We start from the raw sequence: 17,020 nt of genomic DNA, 5'->3' as shown, positions 1-17,020 counted from the left end.
TTATGTACTAGATCTCTTACAAGATGTAAGGAAGGAGGTTGACTCAGATGTGTGGGGAGACTTAGTCACTAAAGACATTAAGGAAATATCGATCTCCTCGATATATGGGTCGTTGAGAGATGTATTACGACCATCAGGGTCAGACAAAGTGTTTTGCAAATGGGAAAAATTCATGCAAGATGAAGAACTTGAGCATAAAATACTACATGGATGGAAATTGGTAAGGGAACATATCATAAATGAGCAATGGAGGGATAGCCAATTTAGAATAATGCATAAAATAATATGCGGCTTTAATATACCGCCAACTCCACAGAACCCTGATAGGCAGATGAGTTGCCCCAAATGTAGCGCATCAAGAACAGATATGGAGCATGGCATGTGGTCGTGTCCCAAGACACAAGAGCTTTGGACCATGGTTCAAGATATGTATCTACAGATGTGTGGGATTTGGGTAGACTCTAGCCCGATGTGCTGGTTGTTTCATTATACGACAGGCAAAACAAGAGGGGGACAGTTACATGATCTGTTCCATACTATTGCTTTGGTGACAAAACGTTTAATTTTGCAATATTGGTTGGCTAGTTTACTCCCAGGGATAAAAGAGATTAAAGCAGGACTAATGGCTGTCCTATATTTAGAAAAAAGAGAAGCAGAAAGGGATAAAGATAAGATGACGAAAAGATTTTTCAAAAAATGGAGAGTGTTCATAGAATCCCTATTGTCGACAGGGGAAATTCAAGAGATAATGAGGCCCTTTGTTAATTCAGATTGGTATTTGTTAGAAGATTTAAGTGGTAGTTTGGATAAATTAAAATTTGTCACATGATAAAGGCATCAGTTGGTGTATGTTCTAGATTTGATTGTCGGACTCCAATCATTGAAGTGGGTTAGATGTGGACATTAGGGGACATGTTAATATTATTTGTGTTATAAAGATTAACGAGAGTTTTATTTCTGTGTAATAATTTAAAGTAACACTTGCAATATGTATTGTACTTATTTGTTTTAAAAAAAAAAAAAACAACCAATAAAAATGATGTTTAAAAAAAAAAAAGAACAGAGCGGTAGAGCACAGAATACGGGGACATCTCTGACAGCCTCACAGACAGCAGTGGGCACATAACACCGGGGTCCTGTAAGAACAGAGCGGTACAGCACAGAATACGGGGGTATCTGACGGCCCCACAGACAGCAGTGGTCACAGAACACCGGGGCCCTGTAAGAACAGAGCGGTAGAGCACAGAATACGGGGACATCTCTGACAGCCCCACAGACAGCAGTGGGCACATAACACCGGGGTCCTGTAAGAACAGAGCGGTAGAGCACAGAATACGGGGACATCTCTGACAGCCTCACAGACAGCAGTGGTCACATACACCGGGGTCCTGTAAGAACAGAGCGGTAGAGAACAGAATACGGGGACATCTCTGACAGCCTCACAGACAGCAGTGGTCACATACACCGGGGTCCTTTAAGAACAGAGCGGTAGAGCACAGAATACGGGGGCATCTCTGACAGCCTCACAGACAGCAGCGGGCACATAACACCGGGGTCCTGTAAGAACAGAGCGGTAGAGCACAGAATACGGGGGTATCTGACAGCCTCACAGACAGCAGTGGTCACAGAACACCGGGGTCCTGTAAGAACAGAGCGGTAGAGCACAGAATACGGGGGTATCTGACAGCCTCACAGACAGCAGTGGTCACATACAGTTAGGGCCAGAAATATTTGGACAGTGACACAAGTTTTGTTATTTTAGCTGTTTACAAAAACATGTTCAGAAATACAATTATATATATAATATGGGCTGAAAGTGCACACTCCCAGCTGCAATATGATAGTTTCCACATCCAAATCGGAGAAAGGGTTTAGGAATCATAGCTCTGTAATGCATAGCGTCCTCTTTTTCAAGGGACCAAAAGTAATTGGACAATGGACTCTAAGGGCTGCAATTAACTCTGAAGGCGTCTCCCTCGTTAACCTGTAATCAATGAAGTAGTTAAAAGGTCAGGGGTGGATTCCAGGTGTGTGGTTTTGCATTTGGAAGCTGTTGCTGTGAGCAGACAACATGCGGTCAAAGGAACTCTCAATTGAGGTGAAGCAGAACATCCTGAGGCTGAAAAAAAAAGAAAAAATCCATCAGAGAGATAGCAGACATGCTTGGAGTAGCAAAATCAACAGTTGGGTACATTCTGAGAAAAAAGGAATTGACTGGTGAGCTTGGGAACTCAAAAAGGCCTGGGCGTCCACGGATGACAACAGTGGTGGATGATCACCGCATACTTAATTTGGTGAAGAAGAACCCGTTCACAACATCAACTGAAGTCCAGAACACTCTCAGTGAAGTAGGTGTATCTGTCTCTAAGTCAACAGTAAAGAGAAGACTCCATGACAGTAAATACAAAGGGTTCACATCTAGATGCAAACCATTCATCAATACCAAAAATAGACATGCCAGAGTTAAATTTGCAGAAAAACACCTCAAGAAGCCAGCTCAGTTCTGGAAAAGTATTCTATGGACAGATGAGACAAAGATCAACCTGTACCAGAATGATGGGAAGAAAAAAGTTTGGAGAAGAAAGGGAACGGCACATGATCCAAGGCACACCACATCCTCTGTAAAACATGGTGGAGGCAACGTGATGGCATGGGCATGCATGGCTTTCAATGGCACTGGGTCACTTGTGTTTATTGATGACATAAGAGCAGACAAGAGTAGCCGGATGAATTCTGAAGTGTACCGGGATATACTTTCAGCCCAGATTCAGCCAAATGCTGCAAAGTTGATTGGACGGCGCTTCATAGTACAGATGGACAATGACCCCAAGCATACATCCAAAGCTACCCAGGAGTTCATGAGTGCCAAAAAGTGGAACATTCTGCAATGGCCAAGTCAATCTCCAGATCTAAACCCAATTGAGCATGCATTTCACTTGCTCAAATCCAGACTTAAGACGGAAAGACCCACAAACAAGCAAGACCTGAAGGCTGCGGCTCTAAAGGCCTGGCAAAGCATTAAGAAGGAGGAAACCCAGCGTTTGGTGATGTCCATGGGTTCCAGACTTAAGGCAGTGATTGCCTCCAAAGGATTTGCCACAAAATATTGAAAATAAAAATATTTTGTTTGGGTTATGTTTATTTGTCCAATTACTTTTGACCTCCTAAAATGTGGAGTGTTTGTAAAGAAATGTGTACAATTCCTACATTTTCTATCAGATATTTTTGTTCAACCCTTCAAATTAAACGTTACAATCTGCACTTGAATTCTGTTGTAGAGGTTTCATTTCAAATCCAATGTGGTGGCATGCAGAGCCCAACTCGCGAAAATTGTGTCACTGTCCAAATATTTCTGGCCCTAACTGTAACACCGGGGCCCTGTAAGAACAGAGCGGTAGAGCACAGAATACGGGGGTATCTGACAGCCTCACAGACAGCAGCGGGCACATAACACCGGGGTCCTGTAAGAACAGAGCGGTAGAGCACAGAATACGGGGACATCTCTGACAGCCTCACAGACAGCAGTGGTCACATAACACCGGGGTCCTGTAAGAACAGAGCGGTAGAGCACAGAATACGGGGACATCTCTGACAGCCTCACAGACAGCAGTGGTCACATACACCGGGGGTCCTGTAAGAACAGAGCGGTAGAGCACAGAATACGGGGGCATCTCTGACAGCCTCACAGACAGCAGTGGTCACAGAACACCGGGGTCCTGTAAGAACAGAGCGGTAGAGCACAGAATACGGGGAAATCTCTGACAGCCCCACAGACAGCAGCGGGCACATAACACCGGGGTCCTGTAAGAACAGAGCGGTAGAGCACAGAATACGGGGACATCTCTGACAGCCTCACAGACAGCAGTGGTCACAGAACACCGGGGTCCTGTAAGAACAGAGCGGTAGAGCACAGAATACGGGGACATCTCTGACAGCCTCACAGACAGCAGTGGTCACATACACCGGGGGTCCTGTAAGAACAGAGCGGTAGAGCACAGAATACGGGGACATCTCTGACAGCCTCACAGACAGCAGCGGGCACAGAACACCGGGGTCCTGTAAGAACAGAGCGGTAGAGCACAGAATACGGGGACATCTCTGACAGTCTCACAGACAGCAGTGGTCACATACACCGGGGGTCCTGTAAGAACAGAGCGGTAGAGCACAGAATACGGGGGCATCTCTGACAGCCTCACAGACAGCAGTGGTCACATAACACCGGGGGTCCTGTAAGAACAGAGCGGTAGAGCACAGAATACGGGGACATCTCTGACAGCCTCACAGACAGCAGCGGGCACATAACACCGGGGTCCTGTAAGAACAGAGCGGTAGAGCACAGAATACGGGGGCATCTCTGACAGCCTCACAGACAGCAGCGGGCACATAACACCGGGGTCCTGTAAGAACAGAGCGGTAGAGCACAGAATACGGGGACATCTCTGACAGCCTCACAGACAGCAGTGGTCACATACACCGGGGGTCCTGTAAGAACAGAGCGGTAGAGCACAGAATACGGGGGCATCTCTGACAGCCTCACAGACAGCAGTGGTCACATACACCGGGGGTCCTGTAAGAACAGAGCGGTAGAGCGCAGAATACGGGGACATCTCTGACAGCCTCACAGACAGCAGTGGTCACATAACACCGGGGTCCTGTAAGAACAGAGCGGTAGAGCACAGAATACGGGGACATCTCTGACAGCCCCACAGACAGCAGCGGGCACATAACACCGGGGTCCTGTAAGAGCAGAGCGGTAGAGCACAGAATACGGGGACATCTCTGACAGCCTCACAGACAGCAGTGGTCACATAACACCGGGGTCCTGTAAGAACAGAGCGGTAGAGCACAGAATACGGGGACATCTCTGACAGCCCCACAGACAGCAGTGGTCACATACACCGGGGGTCCTGTAAGAACAGAGCGGTAGAGCACAGAATACGGGGGCATCTCTGACAGCCTCACAGACAGCAGTGGTCACATACACCGGGGGTCCTGTAAGAACAGAGCGGTAGAGCGCAGAATACGGGGACATCTCTGACAGCCTCACAGACAGCAGTGGTCACATAACACCGGGGTCCTGTAAGAACAGAGCGGTAGAGCACAGAATACGGGGGCATCTCTGACAGCCTCACAGACAGCAGCGGTCACATAACACCGGGGTCCTGTAAGAACAGAGCGGTAGAGCACAGAATACGGGGACATCTCTGACAGCCTCACAGACAGCAGTGGTCACATAACACCGGGGTCCTGTAAGAACAGAGCGGTAGAGCACAGAATACGGGGGCATCTCTGACAGCCTCACAGACAGCAGCGGTCACATAACACCAGGGTCCTGGGCTCAGGAGTGGAGGGTACCTGCGGTAATACACCCCAGGGATCAAACCACTGTGGTAATCCTGAGGGCGAGGACGGGAAATCGCCTGCAGATGAGCTCAGTGCAATGAGTTATTATTGATGTCCTGATCATCCGGGTGGCTGCTACCAATGGCGGCTCACATAGAGACGCACCGTGTGATGTGACCTCAGCATGCTGCCGCCATAACAGGACACGCAGGATTCAGGCCTGATCACACTGGCTGCGGAATGGGCGCTGCGTCTGTGCCAGGAAATGTTTAGGCTACGTTCACATTAGCGTTGTGTGGGGCAGCGTCGGGCGACGCAACGCACAACGCATGCAAAAACGCATGCACAACGCAGCTTTTTGTGACGCATGCGGTCATTTTTGCATGATTTTTGGCGCAGAAAAAACTGCATCATGCAGCGTCCTCTGCGCCCTGACAGTTGCGCCAAAATGACACGTGTCACAAAACGCAAGACAACGCATGTCCATGCGCCCCCCATGTTAAATATAGGGGCGCATGACGCATGCGTTGCCGCCCCGCACAACGCTAAGGCTACTTTCACAATAGCGTCGGACTCGGCCCGTCGCAGTGCGTCAGGCCGAGGTTCCGACGCTAGCAGTGAAACAGAGGCACAACGAGTGCAGCGGATGCATTTCTCCTGCGCATCCGCTGCCCCATTGTGAGGTGCGGGGAGGTGGGGGCGGAGTTCCGGCCGCGCATGCGCGGTCAGAAAAAGCGGTCCGTCGGCAGCAAAAAAAGTTACATTTAACTTTTTTTGTTTCCGGCGGTCCGCCACAACACGGCGCAACCGTCGCACGACGGTTGCAACGTGTGTCAATGCGTCGCTAATGTTAATCTATGGGGCAAAAACGCATCCTGCAAACAACTTTGTACGATGCGTTTTTTCCCATAAACGACGCATTGCGACGTATTGCAAAAAACCCTAGTGTGAAAGTAGCCTGATAATTATTTAGTGAGTGCAGCAGAGCCGCCTCCTACTACTACAGGGAGCAGCAGCCTCTCACTGTCCGGTGGCTCTGCTGCATTCTCGTCTCCTGCAGCCGGTACAGCCAGCAGCGCACGGCGGACAGCAGCCTCACACTTGCCTGTTACCGGTCCCGCTGCCGCTCACTGTCTCCCGCCAGCAGCCTGTCACATGCCACTTGTAGAAGCCAAACAAGTTCTACCAATCAGAAAACAAGGGATATTACACAAACCAATCATCGAACAGTTTGGATACAGCTCACCAATAGTAAGTAAAAATATCAGAAACCGGAAGTGACGACACGAACCAATCAGGGAGTACGTTATTCCAAAAAGTTGCGTTTTCACGCAAGGGGTGTGGCATGAAGACACGTGTGTAGCTTATGGGCGGCGCCATATCGAGCAGTTCTATAGGTGAGCGGCGCGCTGCTTTGTCGCTTGCAGATTCATCATTACTTTAGAATATTGTTCTTTAATTTGTGTGTCTATATTGCCAGTGCGATTCTGCGCATGTGCAGGGAATGTCTGCAGTCACTACTTGTACGAGCACCCTCATGTTACTTGATGTGGAGACGTTCTGCGGTCGGAATGGGCGCTATTATTATTATACATTCATGTAGCGCCATTTATTACATGACACTTTAGTGTGAAAAGAGGCAAATATACAATAAACATGAGCAATACAAGGCACACACAAGTGCAGAGGACCCTGCCCGCGAGGGCTCACAATCTACAAGGGATGGGTGAGAATACAGTAGGTGAGGGTAGAGCTGGTCGTGCAGCGGTTTGGTCGATCGGTGGTTACTGCAGGTTGTAGGCTTGTCTGAAGAGGTGGGTATTCAGGTTCTTTTTGAAGGTTTCGATGGTAGGTGAGAGACTGATGTGTTGTGGTAGAGGGTTCCAGAGTAGGGGGATGCATGGGAGAAATCTTGTATACGATTGTGGGAAGAGGAGATAACAGGGGAGTAGAGAAGGAGATCTTGTGAGGATCGGAGGTTGCGTGTAGATAAGTACCAGGAGACGAGGTCACAGATGTATGGAGGAGACAGGTTGTGGATGGCTTTGTACGTCATGGTTAGGGTTTTGTACTGGAGTCTCTGGGCAATGGGGAGCCAGTGAAGGACTTGACAGAGGGGAGAGGCCGGGGAATAGCGGGGGGACAGGTGGATTAGTCGGGCAGCAGAGTTTAGAATAGATTGGAGGGGTGCGAGAGTGTTAGAGGGGAGGCCACAGAGCAGGAGGTTACAGTAGTCAAGGCGGGAGATGATGAGGGCATGGACTAGGGTTTTTGCAGTTTCTTGGTCAAGAAATGTACAGATCCGATAAATATTTTTGAGTCGGCAGGAGGAGGCAAGAGCTTGGATATGAGGCTTGAAAGAGAGGGTAGAGTCGAGGATCACCCTGAGGCATCGGGTGTGTGGGACTGGGGAGAGTGAGCAGCCATTGACATTGATAGATAGGTCGGGTGGAAGGGTAGAGTGAGATGGGGGAAAGATGATGAATTCTGTTTTGTTCATGTTCAGTTTTAGAAAGCGAGCAGAAAAGAAGGCTGAAATAGCGGACAGTGTGGGAGAAACTGAGAAACCCAAGCCTGCATGGAGATGGGGCTGTTGCATTGCATTTAAAGGGGACCTGCCGCAAGGTTTAAAGGGGTTGTCCACTACTTGGCTATGTTGCCTACTGCCTAGAAATTCAAGGACAGTCTGTAAAGTTAAGACACTTTCTTTGCTCTGCCCGTAAAAAAAATAAATAAAAAATATGGCGTCCATGATGTTTTGGGGGCTGAAGAATATTGATAATATTTTACAGTAGACGGTGAGTGCAGCTGATCCCATATCATAGTTATGGGTTGTGGACGAGAATTGCTTATCATAATGATTTATTACGGTTTCCAATGTGTCCATAAAAAATATTGTCTGTCATTTTTTTAATAAGCCGTCCAGAAAACCTAAAAAGTCAAGTTGGCGACTCTCCCGGCATCCCAGTATGTAGTGGAGGAGGCAGCCCTGCTGCTCTCACTTCCTCTGGATGTATGTGATATGTCTGCAGGCAAGGAGACTGTCACCTGAGCCGCAGAGAGCCAGTGCCGACACCGCTGGAATGGCGCTGACACCGGAGGGGAGTATAGGGGCAGTTTTTGCTATTAGTTTATTCCCGCTGCTCCCCTGATTATTCAGACTTTTATTTTTTTTTAAATCCACCGTATGGTTCCTGAGATATGAGACTTTTTATTTAGTGCTCCCAGGCTAATTATGCAATTACACCCCCCTGTGTCCTGTGAGCATAAAATTAGCACTAAATACAAAGGTCCATAGCTCAGAAACAATATCATGGATTTGTATTTAAAAAAATGGAATATTCAGGGGAGCTGTGAGAATAGAATTAGAACATAAGCTGACCAGTTTTGTTCTAGTGACGGTACTGTTTAATCTTTGACCATATGCCTGCAATGCAACAGTTAAAAAAAATAAATCTTGGATTTTGGGTTGCAGGTTTCAAATTGCATGTGCCTCTGTCCCCTCCCCAAGACTTCAGTGTGTGGCACCCCAAAACTACAGCAACAACATTGTGACCCTCAGATCCCAAACTGTTCTGCCCCCCAGCATTACATTCACATTGTACCTCTCCCAAGGCCTGCAATGAGGGGCTCTTCCACTACTTTAACATTTTCTCCTACCAGCCACAGGGCAATGTAAGAAATAATAAAAGGTATACTCACCTGTACTGTGCCCCCTGCTGCTGAGCAGTGCCATAACAAAGCTCATTGGCCCCAATGCAAAATCTCCAACAGGGCCCCTACCTGTCACAAGTCTAATTGTAGTGGTCTTTTCAGAAGGGCTAAAGTACCTTTGGGCCCCCTACACTCCAATGATCAGATGCAACCCTAGGACCCACTGTAGTTGTGCCTCTGCACTGCAGCGTCCACTGATCGGCAGCAGCCTTCACAATGCTTCCTATTGTGATCAAATGTAAAGGCTGCAGCCAAACACGATGACTCCCAGCAGATATTGATGCCAAGAGATAGCCGGTGACACTGCCATGTGCAGAGGCGTGAGGACAGGCCAGGAGGTGAGCATACTTTTATTTGTTCAGTACTCCACCCTGGGCACAATAAGTCTAACTTTTATCATAGCTGGACAACCCCTTTAATAAAATCTTTATCATGGGCATTTATGGCTTAATAATAGATATGAGGCATACTCACCTGCTGTGATTCCAGTCGTCTGTCTTCACCAGATTTCTAGCCTTTATTGTTCTTCTCTCACAGGACGCTGAGGCCTGTGATTATCTGTGACTAGAATCACACATCATCAGTAAGTTTTTCAGTCACAGGGCTCCGCAGTACAGGGACAGAACGACTGTGATCCCATGGCTCAGTGCGCCACAGGTTATGGTTAAGCCACCAATGCCTAGGGTAACATTTTTATTGAGGCCAGACAACCCCTTTAAATCGAAAAGGTGATTCTTGTCTGCGCCATGTATGGCTGCAACAAGTGCCATAGGTGGGGGTTTATGGGTGTCGCAGAAGCAACATGACCAAAAGGTTAGGGAATAAATTGGTCATGTTGCTTCTGCAACACCCATAAACTCCAAGACGATCACTGATCACCAGAAGGTCTCCATGTTATCCCCGGCAACCTAGCACGCCACAAGCTCAGATACGTTTGCTCAAGCATGTGGCCAGCTGCTTAACCCCTTCATGACCTTGGGTTTTTCCGTGCTCGTTTTTTGCTCCCCTCCTTCCCAGAGCCATAACTTTTTTTATTTTTCCGTCAATATGGCCATGTGAGGGCTTATTTTTTGCGGGACGAGCTGTACTTTTGAACGACACCATTGGTTTTACCATGTAATGTACTATAAAATGAGAAAAAAATTCCAAGTGCGGTGAAATTGCAAAAAGAGTGCAATCCCATGCTTGTTTTTTCTTTGGCTTGTTTTTTTTATTGTTCACTAAAAGCTAAAACTGACCTGCCATTATGATTCTCCAGGTCATTGCGAGTTCATAGACACCAAACATGTCTAGGTTATTTTTTATCTAAGTGGTGAAAAAAAATTCCAAACTTTGCTTAAAAAAAAATTGCGCCATTTTCCAATAACCGTAGAGTCCCCATTTTTCGTGATCTGGGGTTGGGTGAGGGCTTATTTTTTGCGCGCCGAGCTGACGTTTTTATTTTGGTGCAGATACGTTCTTTTGATTGCCCGTTATTGCATTTTAATGCAATGTCGCAGCGACCAAAAAAAAAAACATAATTCGGGTGTTTTGATTTTTTTTTTTCTCGCTACACCATTTAGCGAACAGGTTAATCCTTTTTTTTAATTGATAGATCGGGCGATTCTGAACACAGCGATACCAAACATGAATATTTGATTTTAATTTTATTGTTTTATTTTAAATGGGGCGAAAGGGGGGTGATTTAAACTTTTATATTTTTTTTATTTATTTCATATTTTTTTTAAACATTTTTTTCTACTTTTGCAATGCTTCAATAGCCTCCTAATCGGCTCTGCTACATAGAGGCCAAGCATAGATCGACTCTATGTAGCAGAATTACAGGCTTGCCATGAACGCCGACCACAGGGTGGCGCTCACATCAAGCTGGCAGCAACAACCATAGAGGTCTCAAGGAGGCCTCTGGTTGTTATGGCAACTCATCGCTGACCCCCGATCATGTGACAGGGTTCGGCGATGAGCGCATTTCTGGCCGTGTGGCCGGAAGCGGTAGTTAAATGCCACTGTCGCGTTTGACAGCGGCATTTAACTAGTTAATAGCGGCAGGTGGACCGCGATTCCACTCGCCGCTATTGCACGCACATGTCAGCTGTTCAAAACAGCTGACATGTCGCGGCTTTGATGTGGGCTAACCGTTGGAGCCCACATCAAAACATACTATCCCGTCCGAGATCAGAAAGGGGTTAAGGGTTCGCTCACATCAGCGTATTAAAAATCGCTCCAATGTTTATTCAAAGTTGGACAAGTGTCATGCGGATGTCCTGCATGTGCCAGTCCGTATTTAATGCGAGTGTGTGATTTTTTTTTTTTTTTAAACGTATTTTTTTTATCACCTAGCTAACGCATGACATGCGTTTCTAACATCATCTTTTACATACTATAATGCTCTATGTAGCTCAAAGCTAGTTTACAAACTAATAAAGCAATCTTATATAAATAGATGATAAATACACCATGTTCCAAATTATTATGCAAATAGGATTTAAGTGTCATAAAGATTTAATTGTTTTGTTTTTCAAATAAACTCATGGATGGTATTGTGTCTCAGGACTCAATGGATCACTGAAATCAATCTTAACCCCTTCAAGTCGCGGCCCTTTTTCATTTTTGCGTGTTCGTTTTTCGCTTCCCTCGTTCCCAGAGCCATAACTTTTTTATTTTTCCGTCAATATGGTCATGTGAGGGCTTATTTTTTGCGGGACAAGTTGTACTTTTGAACGACACCATTGGTTTTACCATGTCTTTTACTAGAAAACGGGAAAAAAATTCCAAGTGCGGTGAAATTGCAAAAAAAGTGCAATCCCACACTTGTTTTTTGTTTGGCTTTTTTGCTAGGTTCACTAAATGCTAAAACTGACCTGCCATTATGATTCTCTAGGTCATTACGAGTTCATAGACACCTAACACGACTAGGTTATTTTTTATCTAAGTGGTGAAAAAAAATTCCAAACTTTGCTAAAAAAAAAAAAAAAAAGGGCCATTTTCCGATACCCGTAGCGTCTCCATTTTTCGTGATCTGGGGTCGGGTGAGGGCTTATGTTTTGCGTGCCGAGCTGATGTTTTTAATGATACCATTTTTGCGCAGATACGTTCTTTTGATCACCGTTATTGCATTTTAATGCAATGTCGCGGCGACCAAAAAAACGTAATTCTGGCGTTTCGGATTTTTTTCTCGCTACGCCGTTTAGCGATCAGGTTAATGCTTTTTTTTAATTGATAGATCGGGCGATTCTGAACACAAGGCGATACCAAATACGTGTAGGTTTTTTTTTTTTTATTGTTTTATTTAGGATGGGGCGAAAGGGGGGTGATTTAAACTTTTATATTTTTTATATTTTTTTCATATTTTTAAAAACATTTTTTTTTTTATTTGTGCCATGCTTCAATAGCCTCCATGGGAGGCTAGAAGCTGGCATAGCCTGATCGGCTCTGCTACATAGCAGCGATCATCAGATCGCTGCTATGTAGCAGAAATGGAGGTGTGCTGTGAGCGCCGACCACAGGAGGGCGCTCACAGCAGACCTGCATCAGTAACCATAGAGGTCTCAAGGACCTCTATGGTTACCTTCCTGATGCATCGCCGACCCCCGATCATGTGATGGGGGTCGGCGATGACGTCATATCCGGCCGCCCGGCCGGATGCGGAAGTTAAATGCCGCTGTCTGTTTGACAGCGGCATTTAACAGGTTAATAGCGGCGGGTGAATAGCGATTTCACCCGCTGCTATTGCGCGCACATGTCAGCTGTACAAAACAGCTGACATGTCGCGACTTTGATGTGGGCTCACCGCCGGAGCCCACATCAAAGGGGGATTCACGGCATGCGCAGTAGATGTACGGCGCATGTCGTGAAGGGGTTAAACACATGTGATAATTAGTTTTCCAGGTGATTCTAATTAAAGGAAAATTATTAAGCAGGCCACAGTTTTCAAGTAACATGGGAAAGAAAAATGATCTCTCTGCTGATGAAAGGCATCAACTAGTGCAATGCCTTGGTCAAGGGATGAAAACATGAGATATTTCCCGAAAACTTTAAGAGTGATCATCGTACTGTTAAGAGATTTGTGGCTGAATCTGAGCACAGACGTGTTCGTGCTGATAAAGGCATAATGAGGAAGGTTTCTGCCAGGCAAGTTCATCTGATTAAGGCTTCTTTCTCACTTGCGTTGGTACAGGGCCGTCGCAATGGGTCGGCCCGATGTACGTTGTGCAAATTCGGCACAACGTGGGCAGTGGATGCAGTTTTTTAACGCATCCGCTGCCCATTCTATGTCCCAGGGAGGGGGGGGCGGAGTTCCGGCCGCGCATGCGCGGTAGGAAATGGCAGACGCGACGTACGAAAAATCGTTACATTGAACGCTTTTTCGTGCTGACTTTCCGCCAAAACACGACGCATCCAGTGCACGACGGACACAACATATGGTCATTCGTCGCGATCCGTCGGCAATACAAGTCTATGGGAAAAAACACATCCTGCGGGCACATTTGAAGGATCTGTTTTTTCCCCAAAACGACGCATTGCGACGGATTCCAAACGACGCAAGTGTAAAAGTAGCCTTAGAGAGCAGCTGCTAAAAAGCCATTACAAAGCAGCAAAAAGATATTTGAAGCTGCTGGTGCCTCTGGAGTTCCTCAAACCTCAAGGTGTAGGATCCTTCAAAGGCTTGCTGTGGTGCATAAACCTACTATTCGGCTACCCCTAAACAGTGTTCACAAGCAGAAACGGTTGCACTGGGCCCAGACATACATGAAGACTAATTTTCCAAAAGTCTTGTTTACTGATGAGTGTCGAGCAACCCTGGATGGGCTGACGTTGCAGCCTTGTTGCGACATGGTGGCCATCCAACAACCATCCACTACTCCATCCATCTGGACCATCCAGGGTTTATGCACCACAGCAAGCCTTTGAAGGATCATACACCTTGAGGTTCGAGGGACTCCAGAGGCACCAGCAGCTTCAAATAACTGTTAGCTGCTTTGTAATGGTATTTTGGCAGCTGCTCTCTTAATCCAATGAATTTGTCTGGCAGAAACCTTCCTCATTATGCCTTTATCTGCATGAACTCCATCTGTGCTCTGTTTCAGTCACAAATCTCTTCACAGTATGATGATCACAAAGTTTTTGTGAAGTATCTAATTTTTTCATACCTTGTCCAAGGCATTGCACTATTTAACGCTTTTCAGCAGCAGAGAGATCCTTTTTATTTCTCATATTGCTTGAAACCTTTGGCCTGCTTAACCCCTTTCTGTCATTGGACGTACTATTCCGTCCATGTGGGGTGGGCCTTACTTCCCAAGGACGGAATAGTACGTCCAGCGCGATCGGCCGCGCTCACGGCGGGAGCGCGGCCGGGTGTCAGCTGCCTTTCGCAGCTGACATCCGGTGCTATGTGCCAGGAGCGGTCACAGACCGCCCCCGGCACATTAACGACTGGCACACCGCGATCAAACATCATCGCGGTGTGCCGGCGGTACAGGGAAGCATCGCGCAGGGAGGGAACTCCCTGCGGGCTTCCCTGAGACCCCCGCAGCAATGCGATGTGATCGCGTTGCTGCGAGGGTCTCTTACCTCCTCCTTGCAGGCCCGGATCCAAGATGGCCGCGGCATCCGGGTCCTGCAGGGAGGGAGGTGGCTTCACAGCGCCTACTCAGAGCAGGCACTGTGAAGCCTGGAGCTGTGCATGTCATCGCTGATCTGACACCGTGCACAGCAAAGTGTCAGATCAGCGATCTTGCACTATAACATGATGCTCCACCAACTCTCCCCCCCCCCCCCGGGCGAATGTTATCGTGTAAAAAAAAAATATTCCAATGTGTAAAAAAAATTCCAAAAAATATTGTTCCTATAAATACATTTCTTTATCTAAATAAAAAAAACAATAAAAGTACACATATTTAGTTTCGCCGCGTCCGTAACGACCCCACCTATAAAACTATATCACTAGTTAACCCCTTCAGTGAACACCGTAAAAAAAAAAGAGGCAAAAAACAATGCTTAATTCTCATACCGCCAAACAAAAAGTGGAATAACACGTGATCAAAAAGACGGATATAAATAACCATGGTACCGCTGAAAGCGTCATCTTGTCCCGCAAAAAACGAGCCGCGATACAGCATCATCAGCGAAAAAATAAAAAAGTTATAGTCCTCAGAATAAAGCGATGCAAAAATAATTATTTTTTCTATAAAATAGTTTTTATCGTATAAAACCGCCAAAACATAAAAAAATGATATAAATGAGGTATCGCTGTAATCGTACTGACCCGAACAATAAAACTGCTTTATCAATTTTAACAAATGCGGAACGGTATAAACGCCTCCTCCAAAAGAAATTCATGAATAGCTGGTTTTTGGTCATTCTGCCTCACAAAAATCAGAATAAAAAGCGATCAAAAAATGTCACGTGCCCGAAAATGTTACCAATAAAAACGTCAACTCGTCCCGCAAAAAACAATACCTCACATGACTCTGTGGACCAAATATGGAAAAATTATAGCTCTCAAAATTTGGTAACGCAAAAAATATTTTTTGCAATATAAAAGCGTCTTTCAGTGTGTGACGGCTGCCAATCATAAAAATCCGCTAAAAAACCCGCTATAAAAGAAAATCAAACCCCCCTTCATCATCCCCTTAGTTAGGGAAAAATTAAAAAATTTAAAAAATGTATTTATTTCCATTTTCCCATTAGGGCTAGGGTTAAGGCTACAGTTAGGGTTGGGGCTAAAGTTACGGTTAGGGTTTAGATTACATTTACAGTTGGGAATAGGGTTTGGATTAGGGTTAGGGGTGTGTCTGGGTTAGAGGTGTGGTTAGGGTTACCGTTGGGATTAGGGTTAGGGGTGTGTTTGGATTAGGGTTTCAGTTATAATTGGGGTTTTTTCACTGTTTAGGCACATCAGGGGCTCTCCAAACGCGACATGGCATCCGATCTCAATTCCAGCCAATTCTGCGTTGAAAAAGTAAAACAGTGCTCCTTCCCTTCCGAGCTCTCCCGTGTGCCCAAACAGGGGTTTACCCCAACATATGGGGTATCAGCGTACTCAGGACAAATTGGACAACAACTTTTGGGGTCCAATTTCTCCTGTTACCCTTGGGAAAATACAAAACTAGGGGCTAAAAAATATTTTTTGTGGGAAAAAAAAGAGATTTTTTATTTGTACGGCTCTGCGTTATAAAGTGTAGTGAAACACTTGGGGGCTCAAAGTTCTCACAACACATCTAGATGAGTTCCTTAGGGGGTCTACTTTCCAAAATGGGGTCACTTGTGGGGGGTTTCTACTGTTTAGGTACATTAGGGGTTCTGCAAACGCAGAATGTTCCATCTAAGTCTGCATTCCAAATGGCACTCCTTCCCTTCCGAGCCCTCCCATGCGCCCAAACGGTGGTTCCCCCCAACATATGGGGTATCAGCGTGCTCAGGACAAATTGGACAACAACTTTTGGGGTCGAATTTCTCCTCTTACCCTCGGGAAAATACAAAACTGGGGGCTAAAAAATAATTTTTGGGGGAAAGATTTTTTTTTTAATTTTCACAGCTCTGCGTTACAAACTGTAGTGAAACACTTGGGGGTTCAATGCTCTCACAACACATCTAGATAAGTTCCTTAGGGGGTCTACTTTCCAAAATGGTGTCACTTGTGAGGGGTTTCTACTGTTTAGGTACATTAGGGGCTCTGCAAACGCAACATGGCGTCCCATTTCAATTCCTGTCAATTTTGCATTGAAAAGTCAAACGGCGCTCCTTCCTTTCCGAGCTCTCCCATCCGCCCAAACAGTGGTTTACCCCCACATATGGGGTATCAGCGTACTCAGGACAAATTGTACAACAACTTTTGAGGTCCAATTTCTTCTCTTACCCTTGGAAAAATAAAAAATTGGTGACAAAAAGATAATTTTTGTGAAAAAATGTGATTTTTTTTTTTTATTTTTACAGTTCTACATTATAAACTTCTGTGAAGCACTTG

The 17,020-nt window shown here is 46.0% G+C and overlaps 2 protein-coding genes across 2 annotated transcripts in view; one reads left to right on the top strand and one right to left on the bottom strand.

Moving 5' to 3' along the window:
• The window catches only part of ORC2 (origin recognition complex subunit 2), a 68,038-nt gene extending 61,526 nt beyond the window's left edge, over window positions 1-6,512 (bottom strand). Inside the window, exon 1 of the mRNA XM_069733613.1 lies at window positions 6,449-6,512. The gene's annotated coding sequence lies outside the window, so the exon portion shown is untranslated. The remainder of the gene's footprint in view (window positions 1-6,448) is intronic.
• Window positions 6,513-6,701: 189 nt separating this feature from the next.
• The window catches only part of QNG1 (Q-nucleotide N-glycosylase 1), a 67,163-nt gene continuing 56,844 nt past the window's right edge, over window positions 6,702-17,020 (top strand). Inside the window, exon 1 of the mRNA XM_069733610.1 lies at window positions 6,702-6,740. The gene's annotated coding sequence lies outside the window, so the exon portion shown is untranslated. The remainder of the gene's footprint in view (window positions 6,741-17,020) is intronic.

The sequence above is a fragment of the Ranitomeya imitator genome, chromosome 7 (genome assembly GCF_032444005.1).
Source record: "Ranitomeya imitator isolate aRanImi1 chromosome 7, aRanImi1.pri, whole genome shotgun sequence".
Taxonomy (NCBI): Eukaryota; Metazoa; Chordata; class Amphibia; order Anura; family Dendrobatidae; genus Ranitomeya; species Ranitomeya imitator.
This window is presented reverse-complemented; position numbering and strand designations above follow the sequence as displayed.